General features: G+C 37.5%; 1 long non-coding RNA gene across 9 annotated transcripts in view; it reads left to right on the top strand.

Moving 5' to 3' along the window:
* The first annotated feature begins 255 nt into the window (after window positions 1-255).
* The window catches only part of LOC127011664 (uncharacterized), an 84957-nt gene continuing 66532 nt past the window's right edge, over window positions 256-18680 (top strand). Inside the window, exons 1-4 of one of the 9 annotated variants that reach the window (XR_007764881.1) lie at window positions 256-518; window positions 579-746; window positions 803-865; window positions 927-1085. This is a non-coding gene — a long non-coding RNA (uncharacterized LOC127011664). Of the gene's footprint in view, window positions 519-575; window positions 747-795; window positions 866-926; window positions 1086-18680 lie in introns of those variants that run through there. The other 8 variants (XR_007764875.1, XR_007764878.1, XR_007764879.1 and 5 more) reach the window with 8 other exon arrangements.

The raw sequence follows: 18680 nt of genomic DNA, 5'->3' as shown, positions 1-18680 counted from the left end.
ACTTTTTTTTATATTTTTTTATACAAGGTACATAAAAATATCTTCAACTCGCTGCAATGCTTCATCCGACAACGAGCTTATTCGTTTTGGTAGAAAAAAAATTGTAGGGGTGTGAAATTATTAGGAAAAGATTCTTGTATTTTTTAAAAATATAAAATAGCGCTATTGGTTCCGCAACCTGGTGGCAACCACACATCCTAGAAAATACTAAACGATAATTTCGTATTTTCTAGCACTGCTTGTCAGAGGGCTTGCACCCGCCATTTGCGTTTTTTCGTTCTCGTATTTCTGATTTCGGCCAAAGCACACGCGTTTTAAATCAAATCGAATTTTGCAAAGAAGTGCTAAGTCCACGTGTGTATATATATATTCACCACCTCGGGCTTAATAACCGCCCAACAAGACAAACAGACTAATAAGTGAAGCACCACAAAGCTAAATTCAAACGCCGAAAGTGGCTGGCGTAATTTAGCTGGCACCGATCGCAACATCCAACTTATAGTTGAAAAACTAATTAGGTGAGCATTGGGAATTTAATATTTTTCAATAATTGTGTACTAATGGATAAACGAAAGTAGGAGTGCGCAGCGCTATTTGATCAAATCGCCTGGTGCTCGTTTTGGCCCACTCTGGCTGCCAACACGTGGAGCGGGACTACTCGAGCCGAGCCACATACAGTTTACCAGTGCAAATTTAAGTTTCGAGCCAAGCTTTCCAACCGTTGTAAGACGTAAGGAAAACTTAAGGTAAATAAAAGTAAACCCAGCCTTAACCAGTTAGTTATTATGTTTGCAGTTCCTAGATTGATACACGTGTTGTTCGCCATATTCGACTGCACTGGAAACAGAATTAAAGTATTCATGTTGTAAGTACGGCTTAGCCAACCGTCTGTTAACATCAATCTGAGCCAAGTAATATAATTATAGAATAACAATAGATTCAAGTTTCGACACCCGTGCTATTTTGTTGAAGACTACCTTTTTTATTTTTAAAACTTAATTGTTAACGTAAATTTTTGAATGAAGAACCTAAATGAAGTCATTTGTACCCTTTATATGGTTAATCTGCCCTGGGCAAGCTAACGTTAAGCAAATCATAAGCATCTGCTATGGGCAAGCTAACGTTAAGCAAATCATAAGCATCTGCCATGGGCAAGCTAACGTTAAGTAAATCATAAGCAGCCGCCATGGGCAACTTATCTTTAATTGAATTTTGGTACGTATTTGAGAATGAAGTATAAAATGAAGTAAATTTGATTGCGAATTGGGACACCTGAGGTAACTATGCATCATTAATAAGGGCATTGGTCACATACGCAAAGCGAACCTATGCAAGGTTGGGTGGGTTTTGAAGAGGAATTAAATGACACCTCCAATTCCTCACACTAAGTAAAAAATTAGATTTTTTGGGCACACCTATTTTCCCTGAGCAATGCCGACCCTGTAGGCACAGTACGTTGCCAGGTACCCGCACACATTGCCGTGTTCGTTACATATTCTTTGGCACCCAACGTGTAGCGATCGGAAATCTGGAAAATACCGTATCTTGAGAAGATATCAGAGTTAATATTTCGTGTCGCTACCCAAAGAAATATTCTGAAGTAAAATCCAATTTTTTGTATAGTGTCTTAATTTGAGCCTTAAGGTGATCCGTCGGAATTCAGACATCGCACATTCTTGCATGTGCTGAACCTAGATTATGTTATCGCTCAATCCTAATTCCCCATCAACAATAATCGGAATGTGAGATTTGGGAAAAGCTCGAATTCGCACCAAGCAACATTATTCTTGTATTAATCAGATTTGATACACCAAAGAAAAGTCATTAGAGATTAACTTTCTTGGAAATTTCTAGCAAGCAAGATTGTATTTCTAGAGATCAAACATTAAGTCATTACTGGTTTGAGATTTGTTTAGCTGAATAGTTTTTGGAGAGACACTAAATTTCTTAGAACATGCGTGGTACTTTGGTTTGGAACTAATGAAACTTGTCCGCTTTGCCAATTGCTTGTACCCTGGTACAACTGATAACCTTTCCTGCTGCTCAACCGAATAGATCTACTAATGATAGTAATAGGGAAGTTCGAGGTGCTTCTGCCAATCAAGCTACTGGTGCCGTATACCGAACTAGACCAAGCACAAGAGCGAATTCCAATCAGAACTCAACGAATCAAAAAGCACACTCTAGCTTGAGAAGTCAAAACACAACACATAGATCAACCGAGCGTCCGTGCATTTCCAAAACTCGAGTACAGCAGACTCCTTAGAAACCTTTCGCGTTACCATGGTTGCAGCAGTAGCGGATGAGATCAGTAGCACGATGCGAAACCTTCAGTTGGATAATAATTCCCAAAATCCGCGAAATGATATTCCTGTAAAAAATCCTGGCAACTTAAATCGATCCAATGCAAGCAGAGTTGCTAGTAACCAAGCCTCTAGTATACGATTGCCTTCAGATGATCCTTTGACAGAAGCCGTATATCGTCCTAACAAAGTTTCTAGAGTTATTTTTAATTGGAATGTGAAGTTTACTGGCATGGCCAATGACATATCTGTTAAAGACTTAATCTATAGGATAAATAGTTTGACTATTTGCCAACGTACTAGTTTCCGGAATATCATGATATCATGATATCCACAGATATCATGATTGCCACAAAGCCAGACGCATAATTTGCTATGGTTGTGTTCGTCCTAACACTTATAAGCCTAGTTGCTTGAAGTGTAATCCCCCATTGGAAAACTCGTATGAGGATGTCCATCAATTATGACTGGTGGATATCCTGTTTCAAACTCAGCATCAATAGAAGGAACTAATCATCTACCATCTTCTAATTTAAGTAACTCTCAACCTGACTCGACAAACAAACCCAACTATAAGTTAATTAAAAACACTACAGAGCTCTCACGAACCTTCAAAATTATCCCCTACTAACTATTATCGGCGCAGAGCGGAAATATTTGCACTGCGAATTAATTCCGAAAACCCGCAATAACTATACCCAACCGTCCATTATATCAATTTACACGAATGCCTTTCGGACTAACTAATGCTCCGCAAACACTTTGTAGACTTATGAATAAAGTAATACCTAATAGAATGAAATCACACGTGTTGATATATTTAGATGACCTATTAGTCAAGTCTTCAAGTTTCGAAGAGCATCTTTCTCATCTGGCCGTAGTCGCTACGCAACTTCGATAGGCAGGTCTTACTATTAATATCGCCAAAAGTCAGTTTTGTTTAAAGAAAATCGTCTACTTAGGGTACATAGTTGGAGAGGGAACTTTGCAAGTGAATCCCAATAAAGTAACCGCCGTGTCCAACTTTCCTCTTCCTGAGACCAAACGTCAACTTAAGAGATTCTTCGGGATGACCGGTTTATTAACCAATATTCTGAATAAACCCTCCATTCAACCGAGTTGTTGCGACGAAAAAAAAATTTACTTGAATGACAACGCCCAAGTTTCTTTTGAACAATTGGAAAATGCTCTGACCACTGCTCCACTATTAGTACATCCCAATTACGAAAAACCGTTTATAGTGCAGTGTGTTGCCTTGATCAATGGTGTGGGAGCGCTTCTAGCTTAATGTGATGAAAACGGAATAGAACGCCCTATTGCATATATGTCTAAGAAGATCTCAATAGATCTCAAAAGAATTACTCTACCACGGAACTTGAATGCTTAGCAGTAGTTTTAGCTATTAAAAGATTTCAAATGTATATTGAGGGTCATGAATTTACTGTTGTGACTGATCATGCAAGCCTCCGATGGCTCATGACGCAGCAAGACTTTCAAGGAAGACTTGCTCGGTGTGCACTCAAACTTCAAGGATTTAATTTTAGCATAGAACATCGTCGAGGTAGTGAAAATATAGTAGCCGTTGCCATTTCAAGTTCTTTTGAATCCGATGAAGGCCTTGCCATAATTGATATCGATGTTCTCTCAGAAATTGATTTGGAATCCGAATTCTTTCAATCCTCCAGCTATTCAAAACTTAAAGAAAAGCTAATGCAGTCTCAACTGCCGGATTTTCAAGTCATAGATGGTTTTCTTTATCATAGGGTTGGTTTTCTAACAGTTCCTCCGAGCCTCCGGAAGACTCCTGGAAGCTTGTGGTTCCGGTCGAGCTTACAGAAGATGTAATCAACGCAGCTCACGATCATCCGTCTTCCTCTCACTGCGGTATAGCCAAATGTTTGGAAAACATTCGAAGAATGTTTTACTGGCCGCGTATGGTTGTGGACGTTTAATTATATCAACAACTGTGAAATTTGTAGAACATTAAAATACCCCACGCAGAAACTTAAGCCACCAATAGGACAACAAATTGTTAGCGAACGAGTATTTCAAAGACTTTGTTGGTACTTTCCCAAGAATGAAAAAAATTAATATAGGAATCTGTTTAGTACTCACGAAATTCACGTTTCTCAAGCCGGTAAAGAAGTTTACTACTCAAGTCGTTGTGTCACACATGAAAGAAGAAATTTGTGATAGTTACGGAACGCCTGAGGTTAAGCGATAATGGTTATCAATACAAAAGTCATGAATTTCTTCTTTTCTTTCTAACCATGGCATTACCCACACTTATAGTAGTATAAGCTGTTCATTCTTCATTCTTTGTTGTCTTCGGGCAGCATATGATTTGTCACGGAAAAGATTATAAGTTACTCAAAAATCTAAATGCCTAATCAAAGTTACTTTCTACTAATCCGACAAGACCAATTCTCCAAAAGCATTTAGACAAAGCCTATAAAAAGAATGTGCAATCCTGTAAGCTCTGATCCAGGCCTCGATCTTTTCAGGTAGAAGACGAGGTAATTAAACGAAACTTCACCCTTAGCAATGCCGCCGCCCACTTTAATCCTAAACTTGCACCGGTAGGACTAAAGGTCCGTGTTAAGCAAAGATTGGGAAACTCTCTCTATTTACTGGAGGATCTAAACGGAAAAGACTTAGGAACATATAACGCAAAAGATATTTAGTAACAGTAGACACCTTTTTCAGGTTTTATATTTTTTGTTAATACTACAGATTAATCCTGTGCTGCAGACGTGTGAAATTATTAGGAAAAGATTCTTGTAATTTTTAGCATATAAAAAAAAAACAGCTACTGGTTCCGTACCTTGTGGCAACCACATATGCTAGAAAATACCAAACGATAATTTAGTATTTTCTAACACTGCTTGTCAGAGGGCTTGCGCCCGCCATTTGCTTTTTTTCGTTGTCTTATTTCTGATCTTTCGGCCGAAGCACACGCATTTTAATCTAATCTTAATCTAACCGAATTATGCAAAGGAGTGCTAAGTCCACGTGTGTTTATATGCATGCACCACATTGGGCTTTATAACCACCCAACAAGACAACCAGACCAATAAGTGAACCACCACAAAGCTATTTCCAAATGCTCAAAGTGGCTGGCGGAACTTCGATGGCACCGATCGCAATCTCCAACCGATGGTTGAAAAACTAATTAGGTGAGCATAGGGAATTTAGAATTCTCAATAAACGTATACTTTTTCATAAACGAAATTAGGGGTGCGCAGCGCTTTTTGGCTGGTATTCGTTTTGGCCCACTCGTGGAGCCGGCCTACTCGAGCCGATCCACATACAGTTTTCCAGTGCACCAGAATATGCACAGCATAGACGCTTACAGCCGTACAAATTGAAGTTCTGAACCAAGCTTTCCAACCGTTATAAGATGTAAGGAAAACTTAAGGTAAATGAAAGTAAACCCAGGCTTGACGAGTTAGTTATTATGTTTGCAGTTCATAGGTCGATACACGTGTTGTTCGCCATGTTTCAAAAGAAGTATCGCACCTTACGTTTGGATCAACAGCTCCCACCTTGAATTCCTCAACCTTCTTTACATTGTGATTTAATTGTGTCTTTGAACTCGCGATTTCATTCCTTAAAAGACTCAATTTATTATTAAGTATTTGTGCTATTAAATCGCTTACATTAACCATCTGGCTGCTAGAAGCCATTGGTTAAAGTACATTTTGTACTATAATTGCGTTGAACTTACTCTACTTGTGCGATGAAATTATTTTTGAGCTCGTTGAAAGCTCTTACAGCTGGCTCATTAACCCAAATGGCATTCTCAGGAATTCGTATTTTCCATTATGTATTGTGAATGAGGTTTTTTAAATGTCTGTTTCATTAATGAGAATTTGGTGGAATCCTGATTCCAAATCAATTGTGGAAAAGTATTTAGCCTTCCCGAGGTTTAACAAAATTACGGAGAGATCCTGTATTGGATATCTATCCGGTTTGGTGTTTTCGTTAAGTTTCTTATAATCTATTACTAGTCCAAGTTTGGGAATTCCATCTTCGTTAAAACCCACAAAATCTGAGGCTGATAGAGCATAAAGGTATTGCTTACTACAAATAGCCCTATCATTTTCGTCCTAAAATGAATCTGCATATTTATTTTTGAATGTTCTTTATTAATAATATTTAATTTTTTTGTCCTCCAAATCTTTTCTTTGATATGAGGATGAATTCTTTATATTGTTAATTTTTTGGTTGTCGGATACCTCTACGACGGCGCTTTCAGGATTTTTGTATCCCAAACTTTTATTTTTGTCGGATATTCCGACGACGGCGCGTTCAGGATTTTTTATATTTCAAAATGATATTTTTGTCGGATAATTCAACGACGGCGTGTTCAGGATTTATGTTTCCCCAACTAAATTCACTTTGATTTCCCTCTTCCGATTCGGATCTGATTTGAGGCTTTTGATTAATGTATTTTTTTTATTATAAATTCTTTTAACGGAAGAATGGTGTTTTTTTCTTTCAAATAATGTTTGTTGAAAATATTACCGTTATCGTAATTTAATTTTTCTTCCTTTCCATTATACTTTATTACTCCTTTTTCTGTATCAATTACAGCTCCGATTTTTTTTCAATAGGTTGTAGCCAACAAGTAAATCTGAATCTAGCCCATCTAAAAAGTATAGAAAAATAGTTAATAGTATCGAAAATAGTTATATGGTAAAACTTAATTATTGAATATCCATTCACAGTTGATACTCTTTTATATATTGGTAGTTCATTTTTGTTCTCATAAATTCCTGTTTTAATATAAAAAGAAGTTGCCCCCGTATCAATTAATATCTTTAATTTTTCGATTATTTTATTATCCTGTCTTATTAGGTATGGTAACCCTACTCCTGAGTTTGCCCTAAAAATTTTCCTCTTCAATGTTGTTCAACCTCATAGTCTTGCTAGGCGGTTGGTTAACAGTTCCTGTTTGTACTCTTTATATATATTCCTTTATATATATTCCTGATCAGCTTCACAAGACGAGTCGATCTAGCCATGTCCGTCTGTCCGTCCCTCTGTCCGTCCGTTTCTACGCAAACTAGCCTCTCAGTTTTAAAGCTATCGGGCTGAAACTTTCCCAAAAGTCTTCTTTCTATTGCAGGTAGTATATAAGTCGGAACCAGCCGGAGCGTACAAATATATCTTATAGCTCCCATAGGAACTATCGGGGAAAAGTTTAAAAAAAAAATTATATCTTTCTTTTTTTTTAACATATACCTTTATAAGCTTGGATATAAAATTTTTAAATTTCGAATTAAATTTTATCAAAATCGGCCGACTATATCATATAGCTCCCATAGGAACAATCGGAAAATTAGTGGTAAAACAATATAGAAAAATTATATCTTCGGTGCAAGGGTATACGAATTTCGGCTTGCCGAAGTTAACTTCCTTTCTTGTTAATATTTATTTTTAGTATTTTAGATAAAACACATTTACAACAGGTTTGTATAAATAGGCTCTGAGGTCGTAAGTCTTAACAACTTTTTTGTATAAAGATTGTTTTTGGAACACACTTTTTACACTTTAACACTTTGCAACCGTTTACATTCCAATTAAATACCCTCATTATTTCCAAATACGATCGGTCATGTTTCTCTAAGATAACAACCTTTGCATACTTTGGCAGTGCAACTTTCCTCAAGTGCAAAGCAACACCTGTGATGATAAGACAAAAGTATACCTGATCTCACTTTACCCAACACGATCGGATATATTCCAGTAAAAGTTTGGGACCTATCTCACGTGCACCTTTCTGACAAGACTGTAATTGCTCAAAATAAAGAAGAGGATACATGTTCAATATAATCACTTGGGGATGTGGGTCCGATAGGGGCAATTAAGTATACTCTTTATGTCCATAAAAAGTGACATTTTTATAACCTCTAAACTCATTAAAATCAATTAATAATTGTATTTTGATAATTGCCCCAGCAAGCGTATATGCTATTTAGTGGGGTGGGGCCAATAATATGATAATTAGTGAGGGGGAAATGGGCAGTTATATCTTTGACTTTCATACTACTTATGGGATTAAATGCCAAGTATTTAGAATCAATTTTATATGCAATTTTTTGATCATGTTTAGTTTTTGCTTCTACTGCTACTACTTCTTTAATGAACATTAACACCAACACATATACCACAAATAATAAAAGCTCAATTTTTTTCATTCTGCTTACTTACAACTAATTTAATATATAATAAATTATGTTTGCATCCTCTCTCTAGTTCTTAGGTAATTAAAATATATATATAAAAAATTAAATTCTTCCATCATAAGTTTAAGTCAAAAAAAAACTTTATTTAATTTCTTATTCTTAAACTGGTTACAATTTTTATATTTAAAGAAGACCGACTTGCTATTGACAAATCTCAAACTGAACTCGCTCTCCAACTCCTACTTCATTTACGATCATACCTCGGTTTTGAGCTTTAGAGCTTTTTGTGAGTGGGTTTTGTTGCTATTGAGTGACTCTCTAACTTTGGAGTTTAGACTCCAGACTTGGGTCCCGAAATCTGAGTATCCTGAATTGTGGGATCGTGCCAATAGTCTGAACAGCGGCTCGTTCTAATTGATTAGTCTACAATGAGGTTTTTGTTTCATGGTAATTTTCCTGTGGCTTGTTTAAAGCTTGGTAATTTTCCATTGGCTTACTTACAATTAAATTTGGATTCTTATTTCTTAGAGGGTGACTTGATTATTATTTCTTAAAGGGTGTCTCGAGGGTGACTGTGTGTATGTGTGGGTGTGTAGACATGTGCATAGGAGTACGTTGAACTATGGATATGTCACTCCCCCATCCGTTGAATTTGGCCTGTCCGCAGGTGGATAATCTTGGGTATAACATAATGTTTTCTTCTACGTTAATTTGATTAGGTAGATCGTTTACATCTTCTGTATTCTGTGGTGTTTCTTCTATTGATTTGACATATTTTACAATAAGTTTTCTTGGTATGCTCTTAAATTTATACTATAAATGCAATAAAATGTTTATAATAATAACTACAAAAGTTGTTAAAGTAATTGTTTGAAATACATTATAATATCTTGTATGTGATTCAATTATTTCTTTTGTTTGGATATAGGACAATGGTTCCAATTTTGTTATATTATTACTTATATAAACGCTCTGTGTAATCTAACATTGAGTTTGAAAGAGTGTATTCATCTAATTATATTGAACAATTAAGGATTTTAACGATATTACTTCCGACAATAGAAATTTAATTTTTAATGCAATTTTGACTTAGCAATGTTTTAGGGATGTTCCACGTCAATAAAATATTGGGTTCAACATAATTAATTTGGAAGTTTTTATAAGTTTTAGTGAATTTACATTCGTTATTTTCTTGTTTAATTATTCCGTTTATGCATTTGTCAGTTACTATTTTCTCTGTTTCTTTATTGAATACTTTGTCTTCATAAAGAAAATATTTTTCCAGTATATTTTCTGTTAGAATATTATTATATTCGTCAGGATAAGGAATAATTTCAAAAACAGGAGATTTGATTATCTCTGAAGAGATATGGGAAATAATCAAAATTTCATTTGTGTCAGTTTTGAGCCAAGTAGAGGTTTTGAATTTTAATAATTTTCAGGGTTAATATTTTTGAAATAATCATGTTTTAGCAATTTTGGATTGAATAACCTTAACCTTGTCATTTGCATTCCTAGTTCTATGTCTTCTACATATTCGGTGAAATGTTGTTAATTGAATATTAATACGCTGACCTGTTGATGTCTTTCTCCTTTTTCCTTAAGGTTGGTAATTATTTCAATTCCATTGTTTATAAAATCTATGATCATATTTAAATCAGTATTCTGGGCACTAGTGTCTATTAAATTATTAATTTTCTATTCCATTTCATCCTTATCATCTTGATCTAAAGTTCCGAACAGATTTTTGTAAACAGATCCTACAATGTTAAATAAACCTCTTTTACTGCGTCTAGCTATTGTAATTCCATTAATTTCTCTTCTAAGTTTCTCTACTAAATATCGGATTTGAACGACATCATTGAGTTCTTCGGCTTGTTTCAAAAGGTTTTTAAATGTTTGTTAGGTTTGCGTTATATTTACGCTTAAATAATGATATTCGTAATTAATTGGGATTTCTACTGATCCTGTTTTAAATATAAGGTATCCATTATTTTATTGGTTTTATCTCAATACTTTGACAATTGAATTACAGTTGCTAAAATAATAGAGAAAATTATTGGTTTCATTGGTCCGTTCGTTTCCTTCCGTTGGCCTGGAATAATTATCATATTTGCTTTTATTAATTTTCTTTTTCTTTTTAAATTTTGTCTTATTATGTACTATTTTTCTTCTTCTGTTAGTTTCTTCAAAATGTTTTCCGTCAACTTTCTGTTTTTTTAAATGGGTTTGTAGCTATAAATTTTACTAATGGTGCTTGTTTATATTTTAGGTCTATCTCATAGTCATGGCGTTTTTCATTTAATTTTTCAATTCTGTTACTTTTCTTCATTTGTGTGTCGTAATCTGGTGTTCCTGCATACATAAAAATATCAGCTGGTGTCTGATTTTTAGCATTATGTTTGGTTTTATGATTGTAAATATAAAGGATTAGTTCGAATTTGGTATATCTATTCTCGATATCTGATTCACTTCCGATGATTCTTAACTTTTCATTTACTGTTTTGTGGGATCTTTCTATATCTGAAATACAATTTTTAATAGTTGTTATTTGAATTTGGACTCCTTCTGAGTTTAACCAATTATGTAAAGCTACGCACATAAATGCTTTAATTTCTTGGGTATTTCCCATTTCATTGGATACTTTCATAATTGCTCTTTTGGCTTCCAATCTCTACCTGTTACTTCCACTACAGTAGCAAATTTAGAATATACGTCTATGCATGATAAAAACTGTTGGTTGCCTACCATATAAAAATCCATAACAAATTTTTCCCTTATTTTCTGAATTTCTGGGGTAATTTCAAATGTCATTTTAGTATTTCTATGTTCTGTTTTGGCAATATTACAAATTTCACATTCATTTATTATATTTTGAATTAATTTTTGATAGTCAGGGAAATAATATTTTTCTCTGAACCATTTGGAAGTTTTCTCAATCCCTGGGTGTAGAAGTTCTTTGTGTCGTTTTAGAATTTTTTCTTTAAAGTTTGTGTACGTCAGAACATCTTCAAGTCTTGTTGTACATCTCACTAGTTTCGTCAAAAGATTTGCACTTATAATTTCTGCATAAGCTTTCTGGAATATAATAAAATCTGAGTCGTCATGGAAATAAATTGCACTCTTTTTGGTACATAAATACTCTTTAATTATTTCTTTCGCTGAAGTTTCTGTCATTTCCTTATAAAAAATTTTAATTTAAAATTTATTAAAATAGTGTGTCACTTCTGTCGTATCTTCGTTTCCTTTAATCAATTCAATCTGTCGAGAAAAATAATTGAATAGTTTCTCGGTAATAGAAATATAGTTTTGATTGTCTTCTTGTGCGCTGTGCACTGTTGCGTCTGCGTTACTATCTATTTCGTCTTGTATGTCCTGTTCATTGTCCGTAAACATGGTTTCATCTATATTGGTTCTAGATAATGCATCGGCTATGTAATTCTCTTTTCCTTATAAATATTTTATCTTTATTTTCCATCTTTGTAATTTCATATTTGGTTCTTTGATATTGTTTAACCAAACTAAAGCTTGTTGGTCGCTTAATATTTCGAAAGACCTGCCGAATAAATGTGGTCTCAAACATTTGGTAGCCCATACGATTGCCAAAAGTTCTTTTTCTATCGTAGCATAATATATTTCATGTTCGTTAAGAGTTCTGCTGGCATAACAAACTGGTTTATGATTTTGTGATAGTACTGCTCCTATCTCCATGTTACTTGCGTCTGTTGTCAAAGAAAATGGTTTGCTAAAGTTGGGATAATTTGAAATCGGGTAAGATGTTATTAAGACTTTCATTTTTTCAAATGCTTCTACGTATGGTTTGTCTTTAATATTAATTGTTGCACCTTTTTTTAATTTCATGGTATTAGGCTTTACAATATTTGCGAAATTCGAAAACCACACAGTCCTAGAAATGATTTAATTGCTTTTGGGGTCTTTGGTATGGGGAAATTTAAAATGTCACTTATTTTCCTTGGGTTTGGTTTTATACCTGTAGTAGTTACTACGTGACCTAGGAATTCGGTTTCTTTTTTCATAAACTCACATTTATCTAATTTATCATTAAATTAGCATCTCGTAATTTTTGGAATACTTTTTTCAATGATTGAATGTGTTCTTCCAATGAAGTGGAAAAATTATAATATCATCTAGATATACTAAACAATCTTTATAGATTAAATCTTCTAATAAATTGTTCATACATCTTTGGAAAGTAGGGGGGGCGTTTTTAAGGCCAAATGGCATTCGAGTATATTCGTAATGACCTTGTTTTGTTGAGAATGCCGTTTTAGCTAGTGTTTCTTGTTCCATTTAAATTTGATGGAATCCTTTAGCTAAATCAATGGTTGTGAAATATTTACATCTTCCTAATTTGTCCAATATATCGTCCATTCTAGGTATTGGGAATTTATCATTGATAGTGATTTCGTTTAAATTTCTGTAGTTTACTACTAATCTGAATTTCATTTTCCTGATGCATCGCTCTTTTTTGGAACTATCCAGATTGGTGAACAATAGGGAGATTTTGATTTACGAATTATTCCCTGTTCAATCATTTCATTTATTTGTTTATTGACTTATTCGTCAAAAGTTTGAGAGTATTTATAGGGTTTCCTATATACTGGATCTTCATGCTTGGTTTGAATTGAATGTTTAATAGTACAGTGAGGAGTCGTTTGACCCCTCACAAATAGAGCCAGTAGCTACAACATCGCCAGCCGCAACGCCCAAAGGCGTCGCCAACAAAACGGCAACCAGCGGCAGCAACAACGCCAGCCAGCGTAAAGGGCATTTAATATGAAAGCTTAACCTATAATTATAAGATTTGTAGTTATATTGGAACACAAGAATTATCTTAGCTAAGCCCAAGCGATAGGTTCTGTTAAGCTTTCCCCCTCCGTTCTCGCATCAGCAGTAGCCACACACACACATCAGGAGAGCAACGAAATATTCACCACGAAAAGTGCACGCGTGAGCAGCGCCGCACAGGAGCAAGCAAGAGAGGCCATGCGATCGAGGAGGAAAACAACATCCGAAAATTGGCACGCGCCAAGAGAAGAGCGAGAGAAAAGGAGTACCGAAACTTCGAGAAGTGGAAAAAACCCGGAGCAGCCGAAAACTTGAACAAAACGCGGGGACAGAGCTTGACACTCTTAGACACGAGGCGCACGGGATCAGAAGTGCGAGCAGAGCAAATTCATGTGGACAACGAGAGCCGTTCGCGTTCCCGCCAAAAGACAGTCGAGTGACTTGTGCCAAGTGACCCAGGAAGGAGTTTACCTAGACGACCTCGAGGAGAGTGTGCCGGCCCAGGACCAGCGGCGGAGCACACGGAGTCACGCGTGTGTGTGTGCGTGATAGCGAGACGGGTGAGTGAGTGGAGTGAACCGCATTTTGGCCAGCGAGAGTCCCGTGCAATGAGAAATTTCTCGAAGGCCTCTATGCGGCTTCGCCCAGAGTAGGCTAGAATTTATAAACCATGACCTAACCTAACCCGTTAACCTGCGAGCACTGAGAAAAACATGAACCAAGAAATAAAAATGCTCTAATAAATGTAAAATATTTCTCGCCTGATTTTAATACAACTCGTAGGAAAAGAATACAATCAGCTGGCCACGCATAAATATAGATATTCTAAGACAAATGCCTATATTTTAGGCCATAAATTCAGCCCTAGAAAAGTTGTCTATATAATCGATCCCCTCTCTCTCGACCTTCTCGTAGCGAATGCTATGAGCCAGGCCAAAATGCGCGTTACCGCTGACCCTTTTCACTCTGCTACAGACACCGAAAAAACAATTTCTCTCACTCCGTACCCCGGTGGCTGGCACTCTACATCTCACGCCAGCAAACCGATTTTCGTCCTAGACCTTTTTGTCCCATATCTTTACAAATATTTTCGGTAAAGAGACCCTGGCGGGACTGAGTATATCCCAGCCTACTAGACTTCTTTACAGAGTGGCGCCCGAACAGGGACATGGGGTTTACGAAATTTTAGACGACCTAAATATGGCGTAAGGACCCATCTTGGAACATGGAGTTTGAAAATTTTCGGTTCAGTCACTTAGTGGATAAATTTTTTAGTCGGAACGTAAGGAGAGTCATATATCGAAGGACACAAAAATGTATAGGGGCAGAAAACTTGGAAATATATATATATATATATATATATATATATATATATATATTTATATTTATATTTATATTTATAAAATATACCAGCGCATCGAACATAACCTCAGAAAGAAAAAAACTTAGAATTTAAGCAGAGCACATGGCACATTCGGGAGAACAAAAGTATACCCACACACAGCGTGAAATTTCTAACGCACGCAGACATACATAAATTTATTTCTAAGCAGAGCAAAGTACATAACCTAAAATCAGAGATTATTGGTTCCAAGATCAGGTGAGCAGCAAATCACGTGAGGAAGAAACACATACAGGCAGATAATCGGAGAGACAGAGAGCGAGAGCCCTCTAGGTTATCCAACTCAGGTCACGAGAGTTTCGAAAGCACGAGGTGGGGAAAAGGTAACGTATTCTCCCCACAGCGCAGCTATTTTGTTTTTCGTTTTTACTCTCATCGTCGTCTCTCTCACACGAGCACGAGTCGATCGAGTACAGGCAACGGGATCCCATCGGTTGGGGGCTTCTCATACAACCTGCGCCGAGTCAACACGTGTATCGGCAGCTCTCTAAAACATCGTCGTGAAAAATTAAGAAAAAAATACCTCGTCGTCGAACAAAATTCAATCACCTTCGAGAAAATTTAGGAATTAATTCGACGTTTGACATCGGATGGTGGTCACCATCGTTGCACGTGGGAATTCAGTAAATTCTCGGTGACAAATAGTTTAAATTTTCGATGAAGGTTTTAACGAACCTCGTTTGAACCTCGTTCAAGAATTTCTCTCGTCCTATCGAAATTTTTTTCTGTCGTTTGCCAGTTAATTATTATTTCACAGCAATATGGGCGCGCGTTGGATTTCGTATCTCCGGAAGCGGGAATTGGAGGCGCTTCTGAAGGAGTTTTTCTTGGAAGCAACCGGAACAGTTGAGGAAATGAGAAGCCGGCTGGCTGCTTTTAATAATCGGGACGATCAACCGGTCCGGCGGGATATTTTTTTCCAAGAAAGCAGAGATGTCCGAAGCCACGCTAGCGGAGAAGCTAAAGAATTGATTAATCACTTTTGACGGAACCACGGACCCCATCACCTTCATCCAGCACCTCGAGGAACGAGCCACCACATACGAAGTTGACGTGGAGAAGATGCCGCAGGCCATCCCTGGTCTTTTGACGGAGACAGCTGAGCACTGGTTTCGGACAAGCCAGCTGCTAGGAAAATCTTGGACGGACTTCAAGAAGGCGTTTCTTGACTTCTTTCTGCCACCCAGGTACTTTCAGCGACTCGCCGATGAGATCCGCACCAGAGATCAGTGACGAGGAGAGATTTTCAAACAATACCTAGTCAACATCAGACTCATGATGCACAGAGCGGAGTATAATGCGGAGCAGGAGTTGGAACGCATCTATGAAAATCTCTAACCGGAGTATCAGATGTACCCAAGCAGGCACGACTTCACCACTTTGGAGCAACATACCACTTTAGCGGTAAACTACGAGGTCACTACAGGAAGCCATGCCAAAATGTTGGCCGAACCACAGCTAGCGCCGAGGGTTTACGAGTACGAGATCCCAGCGTATGCGGGAGCATCACCAACAGGTCAACAAAATTTCGCACTCCAGCCACAGTTCCACAATCAGTTCCTCGAGTGGGGAACATGTCAATGGTGCCGAGTTTTAGTCTTGCTTGCAGGAATTGTGCCCAGGAGGGTTACCGGTCAGCCTCATGTCGCAATCCCAGAGTCCTCTTTTGTTGGGATTGTGGTCGCAGAGGAGAAGGCACTCTCGAGTGTCGCCGTCGTACCCAGCCGGCAAACGAGAGAAGTCTCCGCCCCCTCGGGGAGCGGACAGAGACTGCCTACAGGAATCCACGGAATTAGGAGAAATCTTAGAGGTTCAGTCGAGCAGAATTATAGCGCAGGTGCAAATCGAGGGTCAGGAGTTTAACGCTACTATAGACACCGGAGCTAGCAGAAGCTTCGTAGGCGATCGAGTTTTCCAACGCGTAAGGACGCCACACAACGTACGGTCGGTACACACTCATGTCAGCCTGGCGGAAGGCTCACGCAAGGAGATAACCAAGTCTCTGATAGACAAGTCCGGTTGAACCATTGTGGGTCACCTTTCCACTGCTAGTTTTCCCTTCGATCATGGAAGACGTGCTATTGGGCATGGACTTCCTCTGTGGCATGTCTGCCACTCTCCAATGCGGCCGCGCTTCGCTGCAACTGAACCCAGCCCCACAAACGACTTAGCTATGCCTCCTCTCTTGACAAACGCGTTCACTCCAGCAAACAACGATCCAGATAACGAGGTGCAAGACACCCCGACCAGCAGTATTTTAGGGCCTCGAGACGACAATGTCGTGCAAAATAATCCGTTTCGACGGAATCAAGCTACTGTTTCAGCGGAACCAATGGAGGAAGGACGAGCGCCTTCCCCAGCCAGACCAGGGTACACACCTGACTCTGGAAGAGCACTAGCCGTAATTACAGCAAACACCGAGCCAGACGAACTACAACCCTGGGTAAACAAATTTATACAGGAGGAATTGGCCAAATTCGAAGGATTGACGGGAGTGTCAAATATCGCTGAGCGTACGATCACGATGCGGGATGATAGGCCCACCAAACAGAGGTATTTTTCTAAGAATCCCGCGATGCAGAGGATTATTGATGAGCAGATCGACGAACTGCTACACAACGACTTATAGAGCCTTCACGGAGCCCCCACAGCGCCCCTATAGTACTCGTGGGCAAGAAATCTGGAGATAGTTTTTTTATATCAGCCCTTTTCAGCTGACTCGTTGTTGGCCTTTTACATCTGGTAAAGAAATATTTATGTGTCTCTTGATTAATTAATTGTGATATATTTTTTGCTAGAGTTTTATATTGCGGTGCGAGCTGGCTTGTCATACATACATATACACTCATTCATACACTCCTTTGCAAAAGGAGGTGACAAAAAAATGTACTAGTAAAACAAACGAAAAAAATTCTAATTGCCACGCAAGCGACCGCTGATAAGGCACCGGTATCGCTTGCGCGAGACAATTTATAGCAATTATACCAAGAAGTTGCTGTCTGTGATGATCGTATATGTATACATTAATCGCTGATAAGGGGACGGGATCATCAATACACAGAAACTCATAAAAAGAATCCAACACAAAAATTGTTAAGAAACCAAAATTTCGCATCTCAAACTATTGTGTTTAGTGACCGTGAGTGTGTGTCGGAAAGGACTTTGTTGCCTTGAGAGAGTGTGGTTGTATTGCAAGTGGTTGTTGTGGTATTGTAGTTCGTCGCGGCGATAGACATGAAAATCAAAGTAAGCGGATACACATTGAACATTTGATATCTTATCAAAACAGCTATGCGCCAACGTGCACATCAATCGCCGACAAAGAACCATGCGACACAGTTGTTTACAAAAATAAATGTAAGTTGTGTGATTAACAACCGTATATGTGAACAACAATCGCTGTTGATGCGAATTTGCTATTATGAAATACACAAAAACAAGAATACTAAAAAAAACGAATGAATATATTCAAACTGCACATATATTACACAATGCGAAATTTTCCCTTCGGTAAATTTTAAGTAAACATGTATGTATTTGTGTTACCTTCACTTGTAAAATAAATAAAGTATATATATATATTCTTGATCAGCGCCACTAGACGAGTCAATCTAGCCATGTCCGTTAGTCCGTCCGTTTCTACGCAATAAAGTCTGTCAGTTTTAGAGTTATCGGGCTGAAACTTTCCCAAAAGTCTTCTTTCTATTGCAGGTAGTCGGAACCAGCCGGCTCGGACAACTATACCTTACAGCTCCCATAGGAACTATCGGGGGGAAAAAAAAAATTATGCCTTTGGTGTTTTTTTTAACATATAACCTCCTACACTTGGAAATAATATTTTTGATTTAGTATTGAATTTCGAATTAAATTTGATGAAAATAAACAACTATATCCTAAAGCTGCCATGGGTACGATCGAAAAATTAGTGGTAAAATTATATTAAACAAGAAAGGAAGTTCAGCTATATGATATAGT

The sequence above is a fragment of the Drosophila biarmipes genome, unplaced genomic scaffold (genome assembly GCF_025231255.1).
Source record: "Drosophila biarmipes strain raj3 unplaced genomic scaffold, RU_DBia_V1.1 ptg000005l, whole genome shotgun sequence".
Taxonomy (NCBI): Eukaryota; Metazoa; Arthropoda; class Insecta; order Diptera; family Drosophilidae; genus Drosophila; species Drosophila biarmipes.
Note: the sequence above shows the minus strand (reverse complement) of the source record. Positions and strands in the feature narration are given on the sequence as shown.